The sequence below is a fragment of the Canis lupus genome, chromosome 22 (genome assembly GCF_048164855.1).
Source record: "Canis lupus baileyi chromosome 22, mCanLup2.hap1, whole genome shotgun sequence".
Lineage (NCBI taxonomy): Eukaryota > Metazoa > Chordata > Mammalia > Carnivora > Canidae > Canis > Canis lupus.
In genome coordinates this window covers 47963099-47989318 of record NC_132859.1, presented here as the reverse complement: position 1 = coordinate 47989318, position 26220 = coordinate 47963099, and the positions used below count along the sequence as shown (strand labels likewise).

Here is a 26220-nt window from a genome sequence, read left to right as displayed (position 1 = left end):
AGAAAACTGTGGGATCTGGGCAGCCCGGGTGGCTCGGCGGTTTAGTGCAGCCTTCAGCCCAGGGCCTGATCCTGGAGACCCAGAACCAAGTCCCATGTCGGGCTCCTTGCATGGGGCCTGCTTCTGCCTCTGCCTGTGCCTCTGCCACGTGCTCTCTTTCTCTCTGTGTCTCTCATGAATAAATAAATAAAATCTTAAAAAAATAAAAAGAACTGTGGGATCTTTGATGAGTCTCCCACATGGTGCAAGGCAGCTTTGTGTATTGCTGGCGAGGTTGAGTCTCCACCAGGTATGCTCGAATGCCAGCATCCCACCCCAGCTGTGGTGATGACTTTCTTTATGGTTTTTACTCTGAAGCTCATCAAGACATTCCTACCTAGAGTTATCCCTGGATCAAGCCATGAGATTTTCTAAAGTTTTAGAAAATTTTCTAAAGTTTTCTGAGTTAGTGAATAGAAACTACCTTGTTCCACACTGTGGAAGCTTCATCTGGAAGGTAACCAGTGGAGCTATGACTTTCTGTTAATTTCTCCAGTGGCCTCAAACAGCCTTCAAATAAACCACACCATGACTGGCTAAAAATCAGAAATGTTACCAGACTTGGGCTCATTTCTAAAGCTTCTTTGCTTTAGAGTGTTGACATTTTCAGAGGCCTTCGTGAACCACCTCAGAAAAGCTAGGCTACGAGTCCGATTCTGCCGGACTTCAAGGTTCTTAATTTTTGTAACTATAGGAAGAAATGCTCCAGAATGTGTCCTATTCTCTCCCTTCCTCAGTACTACCTAAGCAGATTTTGCTCTGTCCCTCTCTCTCCAGGCTAAGATATGTGAATTGAGCAAAGCATGTCTTTGCTGTACTCCTATTTCTCCTCCTCTGGGAGTCTCCTTCTTTTACACTTCAGAGACTCAATATTCTTGAGTGAATTTATATCACTGTATCCCCTTTCCAAGGGACATCTTCATGTTAAGGCCTATTGCCCCCTGGTGTGGAAAGCTCTGTCTTATGTGTAATTGGCACTATAGCCAGCCGTGAGGACAGGAATGAACCAGCTTTCCTGTTTTCAAGGAGTCTGACAGGAAAGACATTGCCATGTGATGCCAGCTTGGTGTGGGGGTTCAGACTTGGGGAGGGTCATGGGTTATAGGGAATGGGCTTGAGGGGTGATATGGGCCAAGCAGGGAGGTAGGCAGTCTGCATGAAAGGTGAGGAGCAATGTGCTTTCTGGTGAGATATTTGTGAGACTTTCCTGATCACTGGACAAGTTGGCAGCAAATGTAGGGTGGCTCTGTCTGAGTCCAGCTGCAAGATGACCTTACCCTTCAGGAGCTAAGAGCTGGGCTCTATGGAACCACTTGGGTCATGGTGGGGACAGGGTCTAATGCAAGGAGGCTAAAAGAAGAGGAGCTGGGAACAGCTGGGTAAGGCAGCCATTTGTGGGTAATTTCTTTGCTCTAGAACAAAGAAGTTTCCTCTTAGACACACACCATACTGACAGAGGGCACCAGTGGCCAGAGGCCTATCAGTTTGTCTATCTGCTTGTTTGCAGTTACAGAAAAGCAGATTACCAGAGCCAGCTAGTGGGCTTCCCCAGGGGCTCCCAGACCCCAGGCCAGGCAGCTCCATAGCCTCTGAGATGTACTGGAGATACGTTGCTGGCTGAACACCTGTTTTGTTTCAGTGTTGCCCTGGATGTGTGACAGAATTCCTAGTGTAGGCCACCTGGGGACACAGAGAGTAGACAGATGAAGCACAGAGGAGGGAGCCATGATTTCCTCTGGAACTGGCTGGGAAACAGGGCCCAGGACATCTAATAAGACAGAGATGTTGGGGGCTGGAGACCTGGTTTGGAAGCATTAAAATTGGGAACTAGTTTGGGTCCCCTACTTGTATACCCTGAAATAGGGATTTGAGTGAGAAGTTTGCTTGGGCAATGACCTTGGGCAGCAGAGTAAGGGAGTGAGGGGGAGTCAGACAGGCCCTGAGTGGGAAGGCCAGTAAGGGTATATCGATTGGCAGACACTTGCCAGGGGTGACTAGGGCCCAGTCCTAAAGAGAGGTTGTGTAAAGTACACCCAGACCTTGTCTATCAGTGGGTGAAGAAGCTGACGTGTTTGTCCACGAGCTCCAACATATTCAGTGTTGAGGGCACTCTTAGGGCATCATCTCTCTGGAACTTCTGACCTTCCCTGAGCCTGGGATGAGCACACTCCCTTAACCTCCTATGTATGGCTTACATAGGAGCCGCCTGTAGATGACTGAAGAGGATATGCAGGGAAGAGGGCACTGGCACCTTCTGCTGTGGCACCCAATAGAAAAAATAGGGTGGGTCAGGAAGCTCATGGGTGTCAAGGGTGTTGGCCATGAAATGCAGTACACTCCAGGTCTCATTTCACTTTTTAACTCTTATTTACTGTCTTCAGTGGAGGGTGAGAGGGTCAGATTATCCAGAGAATCCTCCTTCTCACTTTCTGACTGGTGGCACCTGCGCTAGAACAAAATGTCTGGTCCTTGTTAATTGGGATATGTGTATGTGTGTAAATGTACGTGTTTATACGGATATAAATACATGCACATATGCGTGTTTGTACATCTTATGTATTTATATATGTATCAGTTATGTAATTTCGCAGAAAAAAAAAAACTAACCAAAAGGGAAAAGGGTTATTCTTTCAAAATATGCCAGGGTCCTGTTATTTCACTTGGTATCAATGGGCCTAGTTTACTTCTCTTCAGTACAAGACAAAAGCAAATGACATCTGCTATGTCTTCTGTGTTTTATCTTTGGAATTGGTGTTTATGGCTTAGTGTTTTGAGAATACCTACTTTATGGGTTATTTACAGAGGAAACTAGTTATACAATTTTTTTTTAAAGAGCCATCTCATTTCCTGGCAAAATACCTACATCTTTCCCACTACTTTTTGATGCAGTAATTAAGGGTAGTCTGTTTTTTATACCAGGGAAAATATTAGAATTGTATTAAAAGAAATGGAATACATTTGGTCTCACCTTCCAAATCCCTTTGTGGTTTTCCTGATTTGTTAAATGGGGATAATACTGTCTATTTCAGAGGGTGATTGTCAATACATATTGAGATCATAGACATAAGAAGACTATTAGGCTCCAAGGTTAGGCTGACTTCAAGGAGAGACTCAGAGGTCCCCTGATTCCAGGAACAGGCAAGAACTTTGGGCAGTGGGTGTGCTGGAACAGGGAGTTAAGGCAGTGAGCAGCTTTACTCCAAATGACACAGCCCAAGGACACCCCAGTGCAAAGAAAAAGCACATTGCAAGTAATCCAAATCAGTCGATTGTGTGATCAAAGCCTGTTCTAGAAAGGGAAAGAAAGGGGAAAGAAGTAAGCCTGATAGAGGGTGGAAGTTCTAGTGATGTTTGGAAAGCCTGCTGCCAGATGTCATTCTTATGTTCCTACACACAGCATTGTCCTTCATCTGCAGGCTGTTTCCTATGATAACCATTGTTATTCTCATTCTAGAGAAACTGTGGCTTCAAGAGCAACTTGCCCAGTACTGGTGGAATAAGCATTTGAGGCCCAGTGTATCTGATGCTCAAGCCCCCCACTTCTGTGTGGTGCTGAAACAGTGGCCATTGATATGATGCTCCCTTCTGTCATGAAAGCAGGAAACTAAGGAGGCCTTGCTTATTGGTTGAGGGTCACAAACACCTGGCTCACATCTCTGGCAACACCCTGGGGTACAGACTTCCTCCAGATGCCTGGCAAGGACTCTAGGTTCAAGTACACCATTATCGTAGCCCTCAAATTTCCCTTCTAGGGAAGCCCCGGTGGCCCAGTGGTTTAGTACCACCTTCGGCCTGGGGTGTGATCCTGGGGACCTGGGATTGAGTCCCATGTCGGGCTCCCTGCATGGATCCTGCTTCTCCCTCTGCCTGTGTCTCTGCCTCTCTCTCTCTCTCTTTATGAATAAATACATAAAATCTTAAAAAAAAAATTTTCCCCCTAACCTCAAGATTAGGTCCCACTCACTCTAGTGTGCTGCTTCTAGGCCTGCACTTGAAATCATCCCACATGATCCATTCACCATCTTTCTGACCTTGAAGTTCATTGTAACTATAGTGTAACTATAGGATAAAGGAAGGCCACCTATCCTGTGTTTGGTTGTGGTGTGAGCACAAAATAAACTTGTATTAAATCACTGAAGTGTTGGGTCTGTGGGGGAATCTGGCATTAATTACTTTGATTAATATATCATCTGTTTTTTCCTGTTACTTGTGAGTTTCTTGCAGATAAGGACCATTTTTTCTATATATCTTGAAATTCTTGACACCTAGTGAAGGTACAGTGGCCAAGAAGGACAAGTGAGGGCATCACATGAAAGGGTAGGTCATCTACAGCTACAGCCTTCAAGGAGCATAGACCTTTTCACCTTCACTGACAGTGGGATGAGAAGCTCCTTAGTGCCTGGTGCTTTATCACCCTGGTAGGCACCAAAGTCAAGTACTCAGGTATTGGCTGATAGTTTTCTGCTTTACTTTTCTACTCCCTTCCTGGAAGGTTTTTTGTTTTGTTTTGTTTTGTTTTGCTATAGAAAGATATTGGCAGAACACTTGGCTTTTGTGTTCAAAGTTGAAATGTAATTATTCCTGCTTCCTGTTCCTTCATTAACTCCATCACTCTGATTCTGAGAAGGAAAAAGGGGGCAGGCGGGCCTGTCTTCCCACTGAAGAACAAGATCTTACCACAAACCTAATGCTAGGCATACAGCACAGTGTTTGTCATTATTTTACAGAGAGAATGAATAAATTCATGGATGTGTGGCTGGATGTTTGCGTGGATTGCAAGTATCATAATTGACTGACTATATTTTTTGGCATAAACCTTGAGAAGTTCTCTAAAAATATTAATTTCCTAAGGCAATGGCCAAAGGGTATACTGTGGATTGGAGAGAGAACCAACAGTCATGTCAACTATGTGTCAAGTGTTTTATGAACATAATTTCATTTCATTCTAGAACAACCTTGAGGAGCTCTGAGTCCATTTGTCAGATGAAATAAAGAGACTCAGATAGGCTTGTTAAGTATGTACAAATCCTAGAGTTAGCACAAATCACAAACTGTCTCGCTGCCATGTCCTTATTCCTTCTTCTCTACCATGGTCTGTAATCTGTCTCCTTGACCTCATTGAGTACCATTTAACTGCATGGTATCCCAGGGCATAGCCTTGGCTCCTCATTTCCTACTGGCAGGGGTGGGCACATCTTACTTTTCTTCTGTGATCTCCATGTCCTCCCTCATAGAAAGCTGGTCCTATGAAACTGAAAGGGAAGATTGTGCCACAGAGAAAGCATATTATCTTTCTCCTCTCTTGATCTTCTCTCTTCCTCCTCTCTCACTGCAGCAGGGTCTGGTCACCCTAGGAATCATCTACTGCTCTTCTGGCTGGAAGGTGGGAAATAGGGGCTGCTGTGCACTTTTCATCCCACTGTGACCGAAAATAGTTATCTCAAGTTAACTGAAGCTCCACAATGATTGGTCATCCAGGAGGTCCTGGGCCACTCCCACAGCAGAGTCTTTACCTCTTGTCCTTGGAAAAGGAAAGTTTAAGTCTCTGGAGTTTTATTTAGGAAGAACAGTTTAGGCTTCTTTAAGGTGGTAAAACATTACTGTGAAGAGTCATGTTGTATCCTGCAACCTAAACAGATCCCATGTGAAGGAAAAGGTGGTAGTAAGAACCTACCCAAAGTGGGAGTGGGCTTTTATCTCCATACAGCTCCTTTCTAGCTTTCTGTCCACCAGATTCATGATTTTACTATAGTCAAAATTTCGACTTGGCATGATAGTGAAATAAAATAATAGGTTTTAGAATCTGGACAACTTGAATTCCCACTCCAGCTCAGTTATTCCTTAGCTTACTATTTGTATGTGTTGGGTAAGTCAGTTCACTTCTGTGGTCCCAGTTGTTTTACATGTACATAACCAGTACTTTGAAGAATCATGACACTTGGGGTGTGATAAAAAAGTGCTCCACTCCTTCTTTGTCTTCACCTTCATTTTCTTCTTATCTTCCATTGTCCTCTTAAACTTTACTCATTGGAGAAAACATTTTTTCCTACCACTTGATTAAAGCTCAGGAGTCCCCATGACTTTTCTGTTCATTCTTAGGAAACCTAACCTACTTAAGTACTTTAGAGAATAAGGGCAGCCCGGTGGCGCAGCAGTTTAGCCCCGTCTGCAGCCCGGGGCGTACATCAGGCTCCCTGCATGGGGCCTGCTTCTCCCTCTGCCTGTGTCTCTGCCTCTCTCTCTCTCTCTCTGTCTCTCATGAATAAATAAAAAATAAAATCTTAAAAAAAAGTACTTTAAAGAATAAAAACAAATTAAAAACTACAATTGTAATTCTGTGGGAAAAAATATGCAGTCCCAGGCATTAATTGATACTTCAATCTTCAAGAAAATGTAAGCCTTTTCCCATTTAGCTAAAACCTGTATTCAGTGGCCACCTGCCTTTTGGGGGAATAGGATATGATGGCTTGGTTCTTCTTTCCTGTATCAGCATTTACCCTTTCCCTAGGTTACACACAGGTTTTGCCGTTGCCTGGGTTAAAGTTCTTAAAGGGTGGAGGGGAAAAGAGGTCACAGGAAAATTCTTATATAACTGAAATGGGGTGGTCTTCTTTCTGACTCCTTGCTCTCTGAGACTTGCAGTTTTGAGCACACTCGCTCTCAAACGTCACGTTGATGAACTATTTGGAAATTCCTTTTGCTTGGATTCCTCTTTTCCAAAATTCTTGACCTCCAAAAGATGATTGTTAGCTACCTGGCACTCATTTTCATCTATCACCTGCCGGGTCCCCTTGCCCTTCTGGTTTTCGGACAGTATCTCTGGTAGACAGAATCCTAGGATGACTCTCAAGGATCTTCACCCTTGTGTAATTCCTTCCCCTTGAATGTGGGTGGAGTTTGAGAATGATAGGTAAAACTTCTGTGATTATTACATGAGAGATTTGCATATGCAGTTGATGTTTTTAATTAATCAGTTGACTTTTTTCTTAAGTACTAATTACTTAAGAAATTAGTGGATTCCGAGTTAATCAAAAGGGAGATTAGTCAGGTTGCCCTAAACTAATCACACATGTCCTTTAAATCTGGGTCAAGAGGTCAGAGACAGAAGCCACAGGCAACATGTTAGAGCAGTTCTTTATTGCTGGTTTTTGAGATGGATGAGGCCATGTAACAAGGAACGTGGGGAGCCTCTAGTTGATCAGAGTGGCCCCAGTAGACAACCAGCAAAAAAATGGGGGCCTGAGTCCTAGAGCATCAAGAAACTGAATTTGGCCAACAATCTGAATGAGCTTGGAAGCAAATCTTTCCCCAGAGCTTCTGGAAATGAATGCAGCCCTGAGTAGAGAACCCAGTCACACCATGCCTGAATTTCTGCCTACAGAACTGTGAACTCTAATACATGGGCAATGTTTTAAGCCACTAAAACTTTGTTTCAGTTTATTACACAGCATTAGAAAATGAGTAGAGGTTCTAAGAAGAGATATGCTGGCTTTTTATGCAGGCCATATACCTTGGGCCCATGGAAAACATTCACATATCCTTTCTGCTGATAAAATCTGGGAATGCACCCCTAGACCAATGCAATCAACTTTAAAGGGCACTAAATCAGCTTGCTAGATCATGCTTCCTGCACTCCATAATTTGAGGGACAGGGGTCATATTTCAGTCCACTGAGTTTCACAAACCCCAGGAGATACATATTAGACTGAGCTGTCCAGACAAAGTCATTCCTCATCAGTGAACTTGAGTCTGCATGCTTGAGTGATGGAGGGAAACCAGGCTGTCAGTTTATTTTCTCAGGTCCTTTTAGGGACTTCCCCAAGAGGTCCCTTGTTTTTTCAGGGATTAGAAAAGCGTTAGTGTGGCTAACTCTATCAGGGCATAGAAATGAAGGGAGGTTGGCTCAGGGTCTTGACTTTTCCCCAGTCTAAGTGTCTTTAGTAAATTCAGAAATTTTCTCATAAACAACCTGGTCTTCCCTAAACTTTCTGCCTTGGGAAACAATGGCACCTAAGTGGCTTGGAAATTGGCTGACAATGAGGCATCTCCTGGTTAAATTGATTCTGATTCCCTGGATGGTCTCAAATAATGCTCCTAGCAGTCTAGGGAATTTTCCTGGGGTATTTAGAACATAGCTTTATCTGAACTAGTGGTTCTCAAACTCTGACCTGCATCAGAATCACCTGAAGGTTTATTAGAACAGAGATTATTGGACCCACTCCCAGAGGTTCTGATTCAGTGGGTCTGGGGCAGAGCCTGATAATTCATATTTCTAAGTTCGCAAGTTGCTGATGTGAGTCTGGAAACCAGATTTTGAATACTATTGCTCTGAAGACATATTTCTCATGAAATCCTCTTTTCTTTCCATATCTTTTTTTTTTTTTTTTTAATCAGACAACTTTTTTTTAATTTATTTATGATAGCCACACACAGAGAGAGAGGCAGAGACACAGGCAGAGGGAGAAGCAGGCTCCATGCACCGGGAGCCCGACGTGGGACTCGATCCCGGGTCTCCAGGACCGCGCCCTGGGCCAAAGGCAGGCGCCAAACCGCTGCGCCACCCAGGGATCCCTTTCTTTCCATATCTTAACCTCTTTTCACATCTGTGATTCTCTGCCAGAGCCAAGCAATGTGGATATGGTTCTCAAACATTCCTTTTAAAAAATGTAGCATTTTGTCTGGTATCTAACTTTGACAGGCACACCTGTTATATCTTGGTGACTTACTCAAAATTTAATTTTAACATCTTGTTTTTTGTTAAAAAGCAGAAAACATTAACTACTGTTCAGGGATATTGTGATCACTACATAAGTCACTCTATGCAGAATAGAAAACAATGCACATGGGTGTTCTTCACTGTGCTCCCTGGCCCCACCACTTGTTACAGACATTTTGGGTGGGATCTGAGAAGTTAAAAACCTCTTGAAACACCAACTAAGAGAAATTTTTGAAAGAATTAATACTGGGGAGGTTAGATGATTGAATCTTTTGAGAAGGTGTTGAGAAGATATCAGAAGATATTTCAGTGATATTTCATGGCACTTAGCCTGTGCCATAACCAACCTGATTCTGAGAAATGACTGCAAAGTTCTAAAAGTTCTTTTGGATTATGTATCATTAACTCCAAAAAGATCTCCCAAGAGATACTCTCAAAGGGCCCTACTTAATGGCTTGTGCTGTCCTCCTCTGAGCTCATAAGATTTTTAGAGGGTAGATAAAAATCAAGCACTTATCTGAGACCCCAGAAGCCATGACATGGTTTCAAGGCAGTCAACCATCTGTAAAATGTCTAGAAAGGCAAGTGTGTGCCATCTTCTTTCTTTCTGGCCTCTAATTTATTGGCAGAGAAATGTTAAGTGGATTTTTTTAGAGAGTCACCATATTGCAGAAACAGATTGAAGCAAGATGGATTGGAGAGAATAAAGTTTGCTGTAGGATAGAATCAGGTCCAGAAAGGGAAGGCATATGGCTGATGCCACAGCCTAGACAGCCTCCCTGAGTGAAGTGAAAGCTTCTTAATTGTAAAGAGCCGCAACACTAGTAATATTTATTGAGCAATTACTTTGTGCTTGCTTTTTATGAATTGTTTCAATGATTTCTTAACAAACATATGAGTTAATTACTATAATTTCATTTTTTTTCAAGTGAGAAAATCTAGGCAACCTTCCTGAGGTTGTATAGCTATTAAGTGGTAGAGTCAAAATTTGAACTCATGGTCAATCAGACTCCAAGTTATGGAAAAACTTAAAATGAAACTAGGCATTATTATTCAGAAAAATTCACCGACCCCGTGTTATAGATTTAATTTTGTCTACCCCGAAATCCAGATGTTGAAGCCCTAACCTCCAATGTGATATATTTAAAGACAGGGCCTTTAAAGAGGTAATTAAGTCAAATAAGGTCATGAAGGTGGGGCCCTTATAGAATAGGACAAGTGTCCTTAGAAGAAGAGGAAGAAACGCAAAGGGTAATGCACATGTACAGAGGAAAGGTCATGTGAGGATACAGTGAGAAGGTGGGTATCTACTAACCAAGGATAGAGGCCTCAGGAGAAATCAAACCAGCCAACACCTTGATCTTGAATTTCTAGCTTCCAGAACTGTGAGAAAAAATAAATTTCTGTTGCTTAAGCTACTCAATCTGTGGCATTTTGTTATGGCAGCCGATGCAAACCAATACACCTCACCACCTTTATGGGTGGAGAATACTTTGCCATCCCTTGATTTTGAGTTTATTGGTGTGATTTACTTTGGTCAATGGAATGTTAGCAGACCTGATATGAGTAGAGGCTTAAGCAACAGCTAGGGGTTTGGGCTTGCTGTCTTGTGCCTCTTCTAGTGTTGTGAGAAGGACACGCTCCATCCAGCTGGTCCAAGGAAGATGAGAGACAGTGGAATAGGGCCTTGCAGCTTGAAGCAGAGCCACCAGGCAGAACTTGGCCTAAGTCAGGCAATGCTAACCTGCTGTAGTTTGAAGTCAAGTCACCCTAACTCATCCCTATATTTGTGACAGTGAATGATAACTATTTTAAACTTCTGCATTTTTTTTTTAGGCAGCACCACTGTAATGATAGCTAATGGATGCATTAATCAAAGGTTAGAATAGGGAACTTTACATAATTTGTGCACAATGCTATTCTCTGACTGCTCACAAAGGGTAGGCATGGAGCAATATTTGGAGAAAAGGTAGACAAATGGTTGCTCTAATATTTTTCTCAAGTTTTAGGTTAGGAGGATAAACTTCATTCCTCTAAAAATATGTATAGGGTGGAATTGAACCAGTATTTTCTTTTAGGACAATACTTAAATGGAAAGAAAGAGACACAAATACAGAGACAGATGAACAGAGAACAGGCATTTTGGACTGAGTTATGCTGAGCTCAAATGTCCTGACTTTGTCATTAGCTATGTGTGATCTAGCACAAGTCATACAACCTCACTGAATTTCAGCTTTTCTATTGTAAAATGGGAATGCTAATAATATTATCCTTCACATCCACATACAATTATATCTCCCCACACATGGGTTCTGCCTGCCTAACTGGAAACATCTGACTCAGAGCAGGTACTCTTTATTCTGCCTCTTTACAGTCAAGAAATCTTAAAGGGATGGGGCATGGTGGGGAAGATTTGAGAACCACAAATTTAGGTGGTTCTTAGGGGATTATTTTTGCTTCTTAGGTTCATGGAGATATTTAGCTCAGAGGGGCCAGCAGGATAGGATGAGGCTGCTTTCCTTGCTAACTTAGGTTGATTGTAAAGCCTTAAATCTTAAGTTTGTGGTCCAATGGAGGAAGATGTTGATTCTCAGACCACCAGAGCTGAAAGAGCCCATTAAGGTATTATAGTATGTAGCTTTCTCAGCCTTGAAAAATGTATAAACTCTGCTTTGACAAGCTGGACAAGCAAGAGTTACTTAGCCTTTTTGAGTCTTTGTTTCATTATCTATAAAAAGAGAGTAATAGTAGTGTATGTCCCTTTTTGTGTAAAGGTTTCTATTATTATGGAAATCACATTAAACCAAGGAAAGCTAAAGCTCATAGCACAGCAGATAAAGGCTCATAAATATGATCTTGGGATATTTAATTTATTAACTTCAGTCCCTTTCTTTTGCAGATAAATAAACTGAGGCTCCCTAAGGTGAGCTGAACTTTTCCAAAGTCACAAAGCTATGAAGTGCCAAAGTAGAACTAGACAGGGGAAAATTTTGCAAGTGACGGATATCTGAAGAGGAGCTATCCCCACTTGTTCAGATTTTAAGCTATAGGTGTAGTCTGGAGATGTAAGAGAGGAGGTTAAAACTATGAATTCTCACTATTGAAAACAATTCAGCATCTAGACTGTTACTGTTGTAAGAATACTCTCTAAAGTTACTAGCTTTGCTTAACCTGTTATACTGCCAGTGACAGGAAGCTCATTACCTACCATATTACTGCATTCCATCTTGAGCAATTTGTTAGAAAACTTTTCCTTATGATGTGTCTTAATGTAATTCCACTTCTGGTACTGCACAGAATGAATCAAATACTTTCTTCATAGCATAATCTTTAAATATTTGAAGACAGCTCTTGTGTCTCCTGCTCTGACTCTTCCATCCACACATACATTCAGCAAGCATGTATTGGAACTACATATCAGGATTCTTTAGTAGTAATATATAGAAAACTCAAACTGACTTAAACTTTGCATTTTTTATTTATACATTCATTCACTCATCTATTTATCTGACAAATTTTTATTGAGTACATTTTTATGTTTCCGTCTCTGTTCTACATGTGGAGGATAGAACAGTAAATATAATAGTCCTAACTCACATGGAGCTTGCATTCTAGTGTGAGAAGGTAGACAATGAATAAATAAATATGTTTGTCTCAATAAATAAACATAGAGTTGTGGTACTTTGGGGGAAAGATGATGTGGGGACACTGAGTCATTTAACTGAAAACTATAGAGGCAGGGCACAATTCAGCTCTCTGTAATCTTTTATCGGTGGTTCTCTTAGATCTGCTTTGTGCTAGACCAACTTCTCCTATGTTAGCAATTCAGCTGCTGGTGGACCAGGGCTATGTGGTTTCTCATTTATATTCAGAAGGAAATGGGCATTAGTTTCCACAAGGCAATACAAATTGTGAGCTTCATTCAGGTAGAACCACTCTGAATCCTGTGTCTAGGGAAATGCCATTTATTGATTATCCAAAGCCTTGGTATATTCCCATATGAACTTTTAGAGGGATATGCCACTAAAAATTAGAGTATGCTCATTGCCACCCAAAGCATATAATCACTATGCAGCAGGGGAGGATGGTCTTTATGATTGTGAGGCAATATAATATCCACTATAAATACTACGTGTAGGCACTGAGAGTTTAGAAAGCTAAAGAGAATACGGTCCCTGACTTTAAGGAGGTCATAGCTTTAATGGAAGGATACAGATGAACAGATAATTCCATAATGCAGTTAAACATTCCAATTGGCCTAAGATAATCATTAGCCTCAGGATGGCATATGAGAATGAGGGCTTAAAACGGTCTTTCTAAAATAGTCAATATTCAAAATTTCTGCTCATGTCTTCTCTCCCTTATCAGTAACAACCTTACCTGAATAACTTTGCACAGCTCTCTCATTTGAAGTGGATATATTTCTCCACTCCATGTGATTCACTTTTGCCAATGGGCTATTAACAGAGCTGAAGCTGGCAGAGGCATGAAACATTTGGGCTTTCTTTCTGTGCTCTTTCATTTCCTTTGGGAGAAGAATGTTAGCCTGTTTGTCCAGGAGAGGAGACAGAAACAAGTGGAGCAGAATCACCCCAGCTGAGCTATCTTGGTGGAACCTAGCCTCAACCAGCTGACCCCTAATCAACCTCCAGACCCATGAGCCTCATAATGCTTATTGAGAGTAACACTGAGGTTTTACGGTTGTTTGTTAGGCAGCATTATTGTAGCAATTGCTAACAGACACAGGCTTGAAGGACTGTCTTTGTGGAGATAAGTCAGAAACACAGTAAGAGGTAGTTCTGGTAGACTTGGTCAAATAATTTTGAATTCAGAAGTATGCAAATCAACGAGGGACAGGGAGAAAAACCCACTCTTCCTAGTCCTGACTAGATGTGGGAAGAAGACAGGAAATGGAGATATAGTCAGATGGGACAAATGGCCAGAGAAGTGGATGGGCTTCAGTTGACATCCCTGAGTCCCTTTAGTTCCCCAGAGTCATGGTTGGGAATCAGGGATGGAGGGTACATGTCCTGAGACAAGGGGCCAACATAGGGTGGCCCTGGAGGGGATGCAAGGTGACCTTACAGCAAGGGTAGATTTAGACACGGCAGAGACTCTCAGGGTCTATGAGAGTAGTAGTGAGAGCCTAAGTGAGGACCAGGCAGCCAGAGAGCACCACCAGATGCTGAAGAAGCTGAGAAAGGCCAGTCCACAGCTCCATCCAACCAGACCTGTAGCAGCAGGTACTGGCAGGATTCCTGGGGTGGGACAGGCATCTCCGCAAGAGATACCACTTCAAGGCCTGGCCAGCTCCGCCTCTCCACAGCTGAAGCTGGAGAGGACTCAGAGGGCACCCGGTTAGTTCAGGGACACTTCACTTTCCCCACTCACCTCGCACAGCCCACTCACCAATGGCATACCACGAGGGGATGGGATGGAGCATGTGAGAGGGGCTTCAGAAGTCTGAGAGTCTGGGCACCATCATCTAAATAGATCAAATGCTTAATTCAACAGTTTCTTTAAATTTAGAATCAGACCCAAGAATAACACCTTAAAACAAATTTAGTTTTCTTTTCCTGCTTACCATTATTGACAGAATGAAGAAACCACATTGTCTTTGTATGCAGAAGAGTAATGTGGATGGATTTTCTACCCCACCACAATGATAATTCAGTGTGGTGAAGTCTGGAGGGATGTTAAGCTCCAGTGTGCTGGGAAGCTTAAGGCAAAGGCAGCTCTGACTTGGAATGAAGAGAGGAGGCCCGTTATTTATATTCCCCAAATGAATGAGAACATATAATGTTTGTCCTTCTCCGATTGACTCATTTCACTCAGCATAATACCCTCCAGTTCCATCCACATTGAAGCAAATGGTGGGTATTTGTCATTTCTAATGGCTGAGGAATATTCCATTGTATACATAGACCACATCTTCTTTATCCATTCATCTTTCGATGGACACCGAGGCTCCTTCCACAGTTTGGCTATTGTGGACATTGCTGCTATAAACATCGGGGTGCAGGTGTCCCGGCATTTCATTGCATCTGTATCTTTGGGGTAAATCCCCAACAGTGCAATTGCTGGGTCGTAGGGCAGATCTATTTTCAACTCTTTGAGGAACCTCCACACAGTTTTCCAGAGTGGCTGCATGGGTAGGAAATATCAGAAAGGGAGACAGAACAGAAAGACTCCTAACTCTGGGAAACGAACTAGGGGTGGTGGAAGGAGAGGAGTGCGGGGGGTGGGGGTGAATGGGTGATGGGCACTGAGGGGGGCACTTGACGGGATGAGCACTGGGTGTTATTCTGTATGTTGGCAAATTGAACACCAATAGAAAATAAATTTATTATTAAAAAAAAAGAAAAAAGAAAAGAAGAGAGGAGGCCCGGAGGAAGCTCCTGAAAATTCAGCACTCAGGATAAGTTGAATCTTATAGGACTTGTAGTGGGTATTCAGATGAAGAACCAAGGCAAAAGAGGATTGATAGTGGGGAGTGGCATATGCAAAGGCCTAGGTGGGGGAAAATACCTGTCCTCCCTCTAGGGGACCCTTGTGGATTATTTGGGAGTCTCCTTTCAGCCAGGGCTCCCCTCTAGGTCATGGAGGGCCTTGGCAACATGGTGGCAGGGAAAGTGGGCATGCACATGCTTGCTGAAATAGGGACCCTTCTCCCATCTCTTCTCTCTACTGAGCCCAAAAGATTGTGTGAATTCTCCAGAGGTTTTGCTTTACTTGGAAGAAATAGCAGAGTATGGGGCAGAGGTCGGCTGAGAATATGGCAGTGTGCAAGGCCCTTTGCACACGTTTCCTTTTATTTTCCTAACACAGCCTTGGCTCTGCCTCTTATCTGCTTGTTGAAAAGTGTATTTTCCAAAAGTTGACAGCATCCATATATATCTCATCCCATATGGTATTTCACAATAAAATGTCTCTACTGAGCAGTGGCATCTCTTTCCTTTCTTTGGATCTGGGTGAGCCAGGACTGTGGTGGGAGTGATGCTCTGAGACTTCTTAGGATGTCATAAAACGATGACACAGCTTCTGCCTGGTCCTTTTGGGGCCCCAGTCACCATGGTTTGAGGGAGCCATGTGGTCACAGGAAAGGCTGTGTGTATTCATTTCAGCCTGAGTCCTGGGGGAGATTTTGACCAATGGCCAGCATCAACTACCAGATTATGAGGATGAGAAACTTCTGACAAGAAGCCCCAGCCTCTGTGTGGCTCTAGTTGCTACCACGTGGAACAGAGGTGCATTGTCTTTTTCAGCTTCTGCCCAAATTGTAGATTCATGAGCAAAATCAATGTCATGTTTCAAGCTGCCCAGTTGTCTGTGGAGGGGTTTGTCACTCAGCAATAGATAACTGGAATGGTGTGAAGTCAGCAAAAGTGTGACGTCCCTACTGTGCCCAGCCTTATGAAGAGAGTGCAACCTTAAGAAATATATATTAAATGGATAGATTAATCAAATTAACATTTCTTGTAAAGTGAATTGAGGCAGACTTAATTATAATTTCTTACCAGTCTCACCAATGAAATGGCCATTACCACGGATATTATAGGTAGATTTTATAGGATACAAAGAACTGACTTACCTTAGGTAAGGGGACCAGTTTTCACATTCTATATTGCTAACCCATTAGTTGTAGCCCATGCTGGTTGTAGGGCAGCTGTAGTTCAGTGCACAACACTTCTTCAGAGGAGAGGGCTCCAATACTCACATAAGTTTAGATGGGAACACAGCCTGGTAAAGGATGCTGGGTGGAATCAACAGCATCCATTACAATGGTGAGTTATGAATCTGCCATAGGTACTTTCTGTCCTCCTCCTTCCATTCAACTTTCTCATCACCAAAGGAATTCTCTTGTGAGAATGGATTGTGAGCTGAAAGTCTCTAGAAAGAAAAATAAAATCACTTGCTCTCATAATTAATCTCACTTTTTTTGTGTCAGTAACATCTTAAGAACCAATATTTAAATGCCCTAAACCTTTTATATCTATATCTATATATCTATATCTATCTATATCTATGTCTATATCTACTATTTTTTCCCCAGAAAGTGAGCTACAAGGGCTGACAATTAGAAAATTTGGAAGTGGCCTTGTAAGGGTAGTCCTTTAGAGCTCAGGCCTGTGTTCACACGTGCACAACTGGACACCAAACAATGAGTATCGAGTTTAGAACCCTTGTCTGAATGATGATCTTAGTGAAGTAATTTCTCTTCCAGTAAACAACGTCAAAAGTTGCATTTGAAAATAACTTCTCTCCCCAATTATGCCACACTCCACCTCTAAATGATGTATAGTAATAGAGAAACAATATCATTAAATATATAGAGTAAAAATTTCATCAAAGAGAAAAAAAGAGAATAAAAATCACTGACGAAGCCAAGTAAGACTTCTGAGTCAGTTGGATTCTTCTGGAAACAGGAGCTGAAGCAGAGTCAAGAGTGTAAAAGATTTGCTGGGTTGGAGTGTAAAGTCTGTGAAAGAGTAAAGGACAAGAAGACTCTGACCCTAGTGCAGATCTTATAGCATCTTAGCCAACCCAAAATGTAGCTCAGGAACAAGGATTGTGCACTAGAGGAGGTCATGTTTGGACTACAATGCCCAAGGCCTGGGACACTTACTATACCTGGAGCTACTTTGGAAGAGCATGGCCTTGGTTCAAAAACTGAGGTGGAATTAGAAGGCTCTGCAGCTGCAGGCCAGCAGATGATTACATTTCTTTCCACCAAAAGGCAAATCCTTTCTAGAAGGTATAGCTAGCTCTGAACCTGCCCTGTTGACACAGCCTCCAACAGAGATAGTTCTTCAGAGCTGAAGGAGCCTGGTGGGAGGCAGAGCCTTAAAAATTTAGCCTTAACACTCCAGCAGCACCCTGCTATGCCCTCCTGCCCTCCCCTTCCAACCAATTCCTGCCAATAGGGAGGTAAAGCCCCCAATCAGGAGACTGACCAGCAAGGGGCTAAGCTTGCTGGGACTCCTGATCAACCCTTCATGAGACACATTTAACATCTTGAAGCAGGCCAGAGTAGGCAGCCAGGAGGAGCAGGGCAGAGCAAGGTCTTTCTTCCCTTCCTGTCTTCATACTCATCCTCTTGGCCTCACCCACTATCAAGGAGAGCTCTAGTGGGCAGAAACTGCCAGTGCCTTCCTTTTGTCCATGGGATCTGGCCATGGGGCTGCTTCCATAGGACAGAAGATCATGCAACTTAGAAGGCTCTGAAAACAGAAAACAGTGCCTGCAGTCCCAGGGTCCATGGCGGCAGGAGTGAGCCATGCTCACAGCCTTTCATTTCATGACTCGTTCATCTGGAATCGTACACTAGAAACAATTATGGGATTGGGTATGTCTGGCACTTCGAAAGCTATAGGATTTTTCTGAGAAATGTTTTGATGAGTTTCTGCTGACTGGTGAGATCAACACACTTTTTGCCTCTCAAGCTGAGGAAGTGCAGGATGAAACCAGGTGAAAAGCCTTGGCCCAGCTATAGGTCAAGGGAATTTTCCTTCTTGGTTTATCTTTTTTAAAAAAGTGCCCATGTCATTTTCCAGGACAACTGAAGAAAAAGTGACTGAAGCTTCTGTGGCATAGGGGCAAATGCTGGTCATTTGAAATCTGAGCATGGGAATTGCAGTTTCTAACTGTGGGATCTGGGCAAATTTTGCATTTCTCTGAATGTTTTTTTTTTTTAATTAGAATGTTTTTTTTTAAGATTTTATTTATTTATTCATGAGAGACTGAGAGAGAGAGGGAGAGAGAGAGAGAGAGAGAGACAGGCAGAGAGAGAAGCAGGCTCCATGCAGGGAGCCCGATGCGGGACTCAATCCTGGGACTCCAGGACCACGCCCTGGGCCGATGGCAGGCACTAAACCACTGAGCCATCCAGGGATCCCCCAGAATGGTTTTGAAGATAAAATGTTTCCTCCTTCCTTCCCTCTTTCCTTCTCTTCCTCCTTCCTTCCTTCCTTCCTTCCTTCCTTCCTTCCTTCCTTCCATTAGTCAATACACATTTATTGAGCTGCGTACTAGGCACTAGGAAAACACACATAAACAAAAAAATTGATGACTTCAAAACCCTAGTACAAGAGAAAAATGGCAGTGTAGAATGTTTATGCAGTTATACATGTCTGTATTTGTTGAAGCAGGGTATTAAAGAGTAGGTGATGATCTCTTGCAAGGATTACAGAGAATATATCTAAGTTTGCAAAGGGAATAGTTCATGAAATGGACTTATTGGGGCTACAGGTCCTCCTGACAACTGGACAGCCAGAGTTTGATCAGTAGGGACTGAATGATCAAGTTGGAGGCTGTGAGGGAACCTTGGCATAGGCACAACAGGGAAACCAGCAAAAGGGTTTGGAGATCTCACAGGAAAGAGGGCTGTGACAGAGCCTTGGGGAGTACCAAAACTTGAGTATGTTGAGAAAGAGACACCTATTGAGGCCTGGCAAGGAGAATGATGGGGAGAAAATGGATAGAATCACATTACTGAGTGCACAGCAGAGAACATGTCTGGAAAAAGTGTGGGAGAGCTTCAAATGCAGCAGGTAGGCCAAAATCAGGGAAAACCCAGACTGTCCATGGAATTTAGGGATTAGGAGGTCAGTTGTGAGGGAAGGAACCATGTGAAGCAAATTAAGGCATATGAAAAGGCTTTGAAAATTGTGAAGAGCCATGGGAAAGCAATGTAAGTTCCTGACAGAGGCAAGAATTCACTACCTTAGGCTGGTCAATTCAGAATGTGCAGTGAGAATTTAACGGGAAATTCATCGTTCCAGATTTATAGCCTCTCAATTACATCATGTGGGTAATAGAACATCAGCATTTTAAATAGACACCCCTGTGCTCATAATGAATGTGTTTTAACACTTTTACATCCTTTTCTCAAAATTAGCTTCTTGTTGGCTCCAGAAGATTGCCTGAAATATGTCACCTAGGAGCAAAAATAAAATTAGGAGCATAAGAAAGAATGAGAGAGAGAAAATGCAAGTTATGGGGTCACTGTTATGTAGGAATAAATAATCTTGGTGACGGGGTAGCAGTGCAGAGTTATGGAATTTATTTTCTGAAGAAAGTTGTTTTAATCTTAAAGTCTGATTTGGATAATGCCAATAGGGAAATGGCTTCAGCAGAACAAAAACGAGTTTTCAACTAATAGTTTTATCCTGTAAAAAAAGAAAAGGAAACCAATAAAAAGTATGTGTGCTGAGGAGACCATGTCTAGAGGCTACATAGGCTTTCAGTAGTTCAGTGTAGATTTCAGGGTTTATTGCTGCAGGTGACCCATGGCTGTATGCAGCAAGGAGACAGCTGGAAGGAGGCACATGGGACCCTGAATCTAGTTGATTTGTAATATTTTCTTACGATATTAGCTGAGCTCCCTGCAAATATCTAGAGAGGAGTCTCGTATAAGTGATGTGCACTGTATCCCTGGCAGATGTGCCTGAATTGGGGTTTGAACATGCCTGGCACATTCCTGCCTTGGCAATTATTTCCTCAAGGCCATTACTTTTCTTATTCTCAGACCTTTACTTAAGCACTACCTGCTCAATGAAGCCTTCTCTGACAATCCTTTTAAAATGACACCAGCATCCATCCACAGGCTCTCTCTTGCTTCTGCTTTATGTTTTCTCCTTAACACTGATTACTTTACGATACATATTTTACGAGAATGTTAACTGCTCAAAGCAATGATATTTGACTATTTCGATCACTGTTAGGTGTCCAATACTTTTTTTTTTTTTTTTTTTAGGTGTCCAATACTAACAGAGTGCTTGGCATAAAACAGGTACTCAGTAAATATCTTCCGAATGAGTGAAGGAATGGGCCATGGTAGCCTATTGGGTTTTCAGCTCCAGAGAGGGATTGTCAAGTTTCTAGAAAAGCACTTCCTTCAGAAACGTCACCATTAAGTTACCACTTGGCCTTATTTCTTTAAAAGGCTCTGTGATTCCTGCTTCTACATTTGGCTCATAGCAGCATTGTTCAAGATTCCCACAAGCTTTCAGAATATTCCCTCTGGGCCTTTTCTGCCATTGTACAAACTTGTCCTTTCAAATGCCTGGCAGGTCACGGACTGGAGCCATTCCTGAGGCCTTTCAGTATTTAGAACATCAGAGCCCAAAGGAACCTGGGGATTCCATTAGTCCAGGCTGCACTTTTACAAACGAAGAGCCTAGGGCAGCCCCGGTGGCGCAGCAGTTTAGCACTGCCTGCGGCCCGGGGTGTGAACCTGGAGTCCCGGGATCGAGTCCCACGTCGGGCTCCCTGTGTGGAGCCTGCTTCTCCCTCTGCCTGTGTCTCTGCCTCCCTCCCTCTCTCTCTCTGAATAAATAAATAAATAAATAAATAAATAAATAAATAAATAAATCTTTTAAAAAAATGAAGAGCCTAGAACTTGGAAAAGAGTCATCAGTTCCCTAATGCCACAGAGCCTGTGCAGGAAGGGAGAAAGTTAAAGGTGTATGTTCGGGCTTTGCTATGTTTTCAACATGTGATCCTCACAAGCAGTGTGGGTCTGGGATCACGATTCCATGTCCAGGCTGGAAAACAGATGATCAGAAGTGTTAAATTACTTTCCTAACAGTGCTCAGTTACCGCGTGTGAAAGTCAGAATCAGAACCCAGATTCATGCTTATTCTAAATTCATGTTCTGTCCTCTGGATTCTATTTGTGCTATAATTTGTGAGGATAAGTCATATGCTGGGTCACTGCACAAGACAGTGGGAAAATGGATGTGTGCCACATCTTTCTTTTTTGTTGGTCACCTTTACTGTTCCGAAAGATGGTTTCCTGCTTTCTTCTTGTCCTGTTTCCCGTCTAGGGGTCAGTCCTCCATAATTTTCCTTTCTCTCTTTGCTCAGTCTTCATCTACCATTTCTCTTCCTTGGCGTCTCCTACCAAATCGTAAAAATGTTTAATTTTGTGTATGTCCCATAGAGCAAAGGGACAAACTCTCCAGTTGTCCTATGTTCTGCTCTTCCTTCTTCCCTAAGATGAGGCTCCCTGCAGAAGGAGTCCTCGGCATGTATCTCTTGCCCATTTCCAACTCAACCCTCTGCAGTGTTGCCTCCACCAGTGTCGAAGCTGTTCCTGTTCCTCTAGCCCCATTCCTACTTCTCCTGGTAACTACCATTCTATTCGGCTCCTGTACTTTTGAGTTTATTTTTCTTTTGTATTGAGTGAGGTCCCTCCCCTGTTATTCCATCAATTTTCTGCTATTATTTTGGAAGTTTTCCGTTCTATTTGGATTATTTAATAGGTTACTCTAGAAATTTTTACTACATATTTAACAAAGTTTAAAATTAGTAAGTTTGATTTCCCCTCCCTAAATATAAGAAAGTTAGAATACATAATTCCAGATATCTTTCAGAATTTATATAATATTATTACTTAATAACCTTTTGTATCTTGTTTATATTTTATGACACAAATGGATCACTGTTATCATTGTTTTATAAGTTAAATGCTGTTAGCTTTACCTGATATTTACCATTTTCTTTGCTCAATATTTTGATTAAATATCAAATCTTCTGTCTGAAATAATTTTTCTTTTATTTCTAAAGTAGATACTTCAGAAGTAAAGGTCTGTTGGAGACTAACCCAGTTTTTATTTGTCTGCAACTGTCTTCATCCAACCCTTTTTCTTTAAATATTGCCTTGATGGTAATAAAATTCCCAATTGAAAGCTCTTTTACCTCAGCACTTTAAATGGATCCCATTATTGCTGCTTGGAGTCATTCATTAGCCTAAGTGCTATGACACTAGAGGTAAGCTGTTTTTCTCTGGGTGCCTTGAAAGGCTTTGTCTTACTACTTGGTGTTTGGCAGATTCATTATACGGTATCTCAGTGTGTGGTTCTTTTTTAATTATCCCACTCAGATTAGGGATGAGAGAACTCATGCTTTCCCTCAATTCTGGAAAGTGTTGAGTCATTATCTCCTTAAATATTATCCATCTACCAAGCCATTATCTTCTTTTAAAATTTGAAGTAGGCATGCCTTCAATCTCATTGCTCCATTTTCTATATCTCTTAATCTCTGATCCATACTTTTAATCTTTTGCTATATTGTCATTGTTATTTTAATATTTATTTATTTATTTATTTATTTATTTAAGTAGGTTCCATACAAAGCCTGGAGCCAGTGTGGGACTTGAACTCACCACTTTGAGATCAAGACCTGAACTGAGATCGAGAGTTGAATGCTGAACCAACTGAGCCACCCAGACATCCCTATTTTTATTTTTTTAGAAACTTTTTTACATTCATCTTCCTGTTGTTATTCTCTTTTCATTATGGAACTATTTTCAGTTCAATAATTATTGCTTCAGCTGTGTCTAATCTGTGAGTTTTTATCTTGAGTTTTTACTTTCATTTATTATATTTTTCATTTGAATAAATTCTCATTGAATCTTTCTTCAAAATTCCTGGTTATTTTTGAGATTTATAATTTTAAGCACTTGCTTCTTTAAATGTAATAAATATTTTGGATTCTAATGCTAATCATTCTAAAATCTGAGGACATTGTGCTTTATTTTACTCATCTGGAACATGGGCTTAAAAGCAATTACTACTCAATGGATTGCTTTAAGGATTAAATGATTTAGTATATGTAAAGTTCTTGGGATATCTTGCACACAGTAACATACACAAGTGTTAGCTGTTATTAGTATTATTACTGCTATTACTTGTAGAACTGATTTTGTACTTTGCTGAGTATCTCTAAACTTTTCTGATTTGTTAAATGATTTTTGATTATGAGCTCATGTTCCTTTAAACATTGTCACTGGACATTTAAGATTCTAACTAAGATTGTAAGTAAGGTACATTTTTTCCAGAGAGGACACACATCAGCTTTTTCTAAATCATGGGAATATTCCAGTCCCAACTAGTTTAAATTCTTGCCCTGGGTATTTTCATGCCACAAAGTGAGTATGAATTCTAGCCTCAGATTTGCCTGAGGGTTGATTGTGGTTATGAATTCTCAGGAGATACTTGTTTCCCTTTCCCAGAAAAAAGGCTAATAGAGGCTAAGTTCATACTTTGTGGGTTAGATTCTTTGCTGGTCTGCCTGGTGGAGGATTTTGTGGGAGTCATTGATTATAGATCCTACTGAATGATGATCCTTTATCTTCAGAGAGAAGGGAATGACCTTGGATCGTGTACTGGCTTAAGTGTTTACTTATTTTTGTGAGTTTATTTTTTTCTGGTCAGTTCTGGCTAACTTTCTTGCAATATCATCCCTTCTTTAGAAATATATTTTGAATATTTTATCCAGGATTTGCCCATGTTTTGAACTTGGAGATTTTTTCTACAAAGGGCTAGATAGTGAATATTTGTGGGTAACATGCTTTGTGGGTAACATGGTTTACTTTGTCACTACTAGCTCTGCACTTGTAGCATAAAAACAGTCATAGACTATTCACAAGAAAATGATAATGATGGTGTTTCTTTTTTTTTTAATTTGTTTTTATTTAAGGTCGATTTGCCAACATATAGTATAACACCCCATACTGACTCATCCCACAGGTGCCCTCAATGCCTGTCTCCCAGTTTTCTCCAACTTCCTGCCCACCTTGCCTTCTGCAACCCTTTGTTTCCCAGAGTTAGGAGTCTCTCGTGTTTTGTCACCCTCTCTAATTTTTCCAACTCATTTTCTCTCCTTTCCCCTATAATTCCCCTCACTAATTTTTATATTCCCTGTGTGAGTGAAACCATATAATTGTCCCTCTCCGATTGACTTACTTCAATCAGCGTAATACCCTCCAGTTCCATCCACATTGAAGCAAAAGTTGGGTAGTCATCATTTCTAATGGCTGAGTAATATCCTATTGTATATATAGACCACATCTTCTTTATCCGTTCATCTTTCAATGGACACCGAGGCTCCTTCCACAGTTTGGCTATTGCGGACTTTGATGCACCACCAATAGTGCAGGAAGGTTCCCCTTTCTCCACATCCTCTCCAACATTTGTTGTTTCCTGTCTTGTTATTTTTCACCATTCTCACTGGTGTGACGTGGTATCTCATTGAGGTTTTGACATTTTTTTTTATATTTAGCTTTTTTTATTTTTTTATTTTTTTAATAATAAAGTTATTTTTTATTGGTGTTCAATTTGCCAACATACAGAATAACACCCAGTGCTCATCCCATCAAGTGCCCCCCTCAGTGCCCGTCACCCATTCACCCCCAACCCCCGCCCTCCTACCCTTCCACCACCCCAATTCGTTTCCCAGAGTTAGGAGTCTTCATGTTCTGTCTCCCTTTCTGATATTTCCTACCCATTTCTTCTCCCTTCCCTTAAATTCCCTTTCACTATTATTTATATTCCCCAAATGAATGAGAACATATAATGTTTGTCCTTCTCCGGTTGACTCATTTCACTCAGCATAATACCCTCCAGTTCCATCCACGTTGAACCAAATGGTGGGTATTTGTCGTTTCTAATGGCTGAGGAATATTCCATTGTATACATAGACCACATCTTCTTTATCCATTCATCTTTCAATGGGCACCGAGGCTCCTTCCACAGTTTGGCTATTGTGGACATTGCTGCTAGAAACATCGGGGTGCAGGTGTCCCGGCGTTTCATTGCATCTGTATCTTTTGGGTAAGTCTCCAACAGTGCAATTGCTGGGTCATAGGGCAGGTTTATTTTTAACTCACTGAGGAACCTCCACACAGCTTTCCAGAGTGGCTGCACCAGTTCACATTCCCACCAACAGTGGAAGAGGGTTCCCTTTTCTCCGCATCCTCTCCAACATTTGTGGTTTCCTGTCTTGTTAATTTTCCCCATTCTCACTGGTGTGAGGTGGGATCTCATTGTGGTTTTGATTTGTATTTCCCTGATGGCAAGTGATGCAGAGCATTTTCTCATGTGTGCGTTGGCCATGTCTAGGTCTTCCTCTGTGAGATTTCTCTTCATGTCTTTTGCCCATTTCATGATTGGATTGTTTGTTTCTTTGCTGTTGAGTTTAGTAAGTTCTTTATAGATCTTGGAAACTAGCCCTTTATCTGATACGACATTTGCAAATAGCTTCTCCCATTCTGTAGGTTGTCTTTTATTTTGTTGACCGTTTCTTTTGCTGTGCAGAAGCGTTTTATCTTGGTTAAGTCCCAATAATTCATTTTTGCTCTTGTTTCCCTTGCCTTCATAGATGTATCTTGCCAGAAGCTGCTGTGGCCAAGTTCAAAAAGGATGTTGCCTGTGTTCTCTAGGATTTTGGTGGATTCTTGTCTCAAATTTAGATCTTTCAACCATTTTGAGTTTATCTTTGTGTCTGGTGTAAGAGATTGGTCCAGTTTCATTCTTGTGCACATGGCTGTCCAAATTTCCGGCCATTTATTGAAGAGACAAAGCAGATAGTCTTATCTGCTTTGTTGAATATTAGTTGAACCTAGAGTTGAGGGCCAATTTCTGGGTTCTCTATTCTGTTTCATTGATCTATGTGTTTGTTTTT

General features: G+C 41.7%; 1 long non-coding RNA gene across 5 annotated transcripts in view; it reads left to right on the top strand.

The window, feature by feature from the left end:
* Positions 1-26220, top strand: part of LOC140614292 (uncharacterized) — a 232860-nt gene that overhangs the window by 41696 nt on the left and 164944 nt on the right. For 2 of the 5 annotated variants that reach the window (XR_012015189.1, XR_012015190.1), the window contains exon 5: positions 4264-4482. The exons of 1 other annotated variant lie outside the window; for it this stretch is intronic. This is a non-coding gene — a long non-coding RNA (uncharacterized lncRNA). Of the gene's footprint in view, positions 1-4263; positions 4483-8462; positions 12353-26220 lie in introns of those variants that run through there. 2 more of the 5 variants (XR_012015194.1, XR_012015191.1) reach the window with 2 other exon arrangements.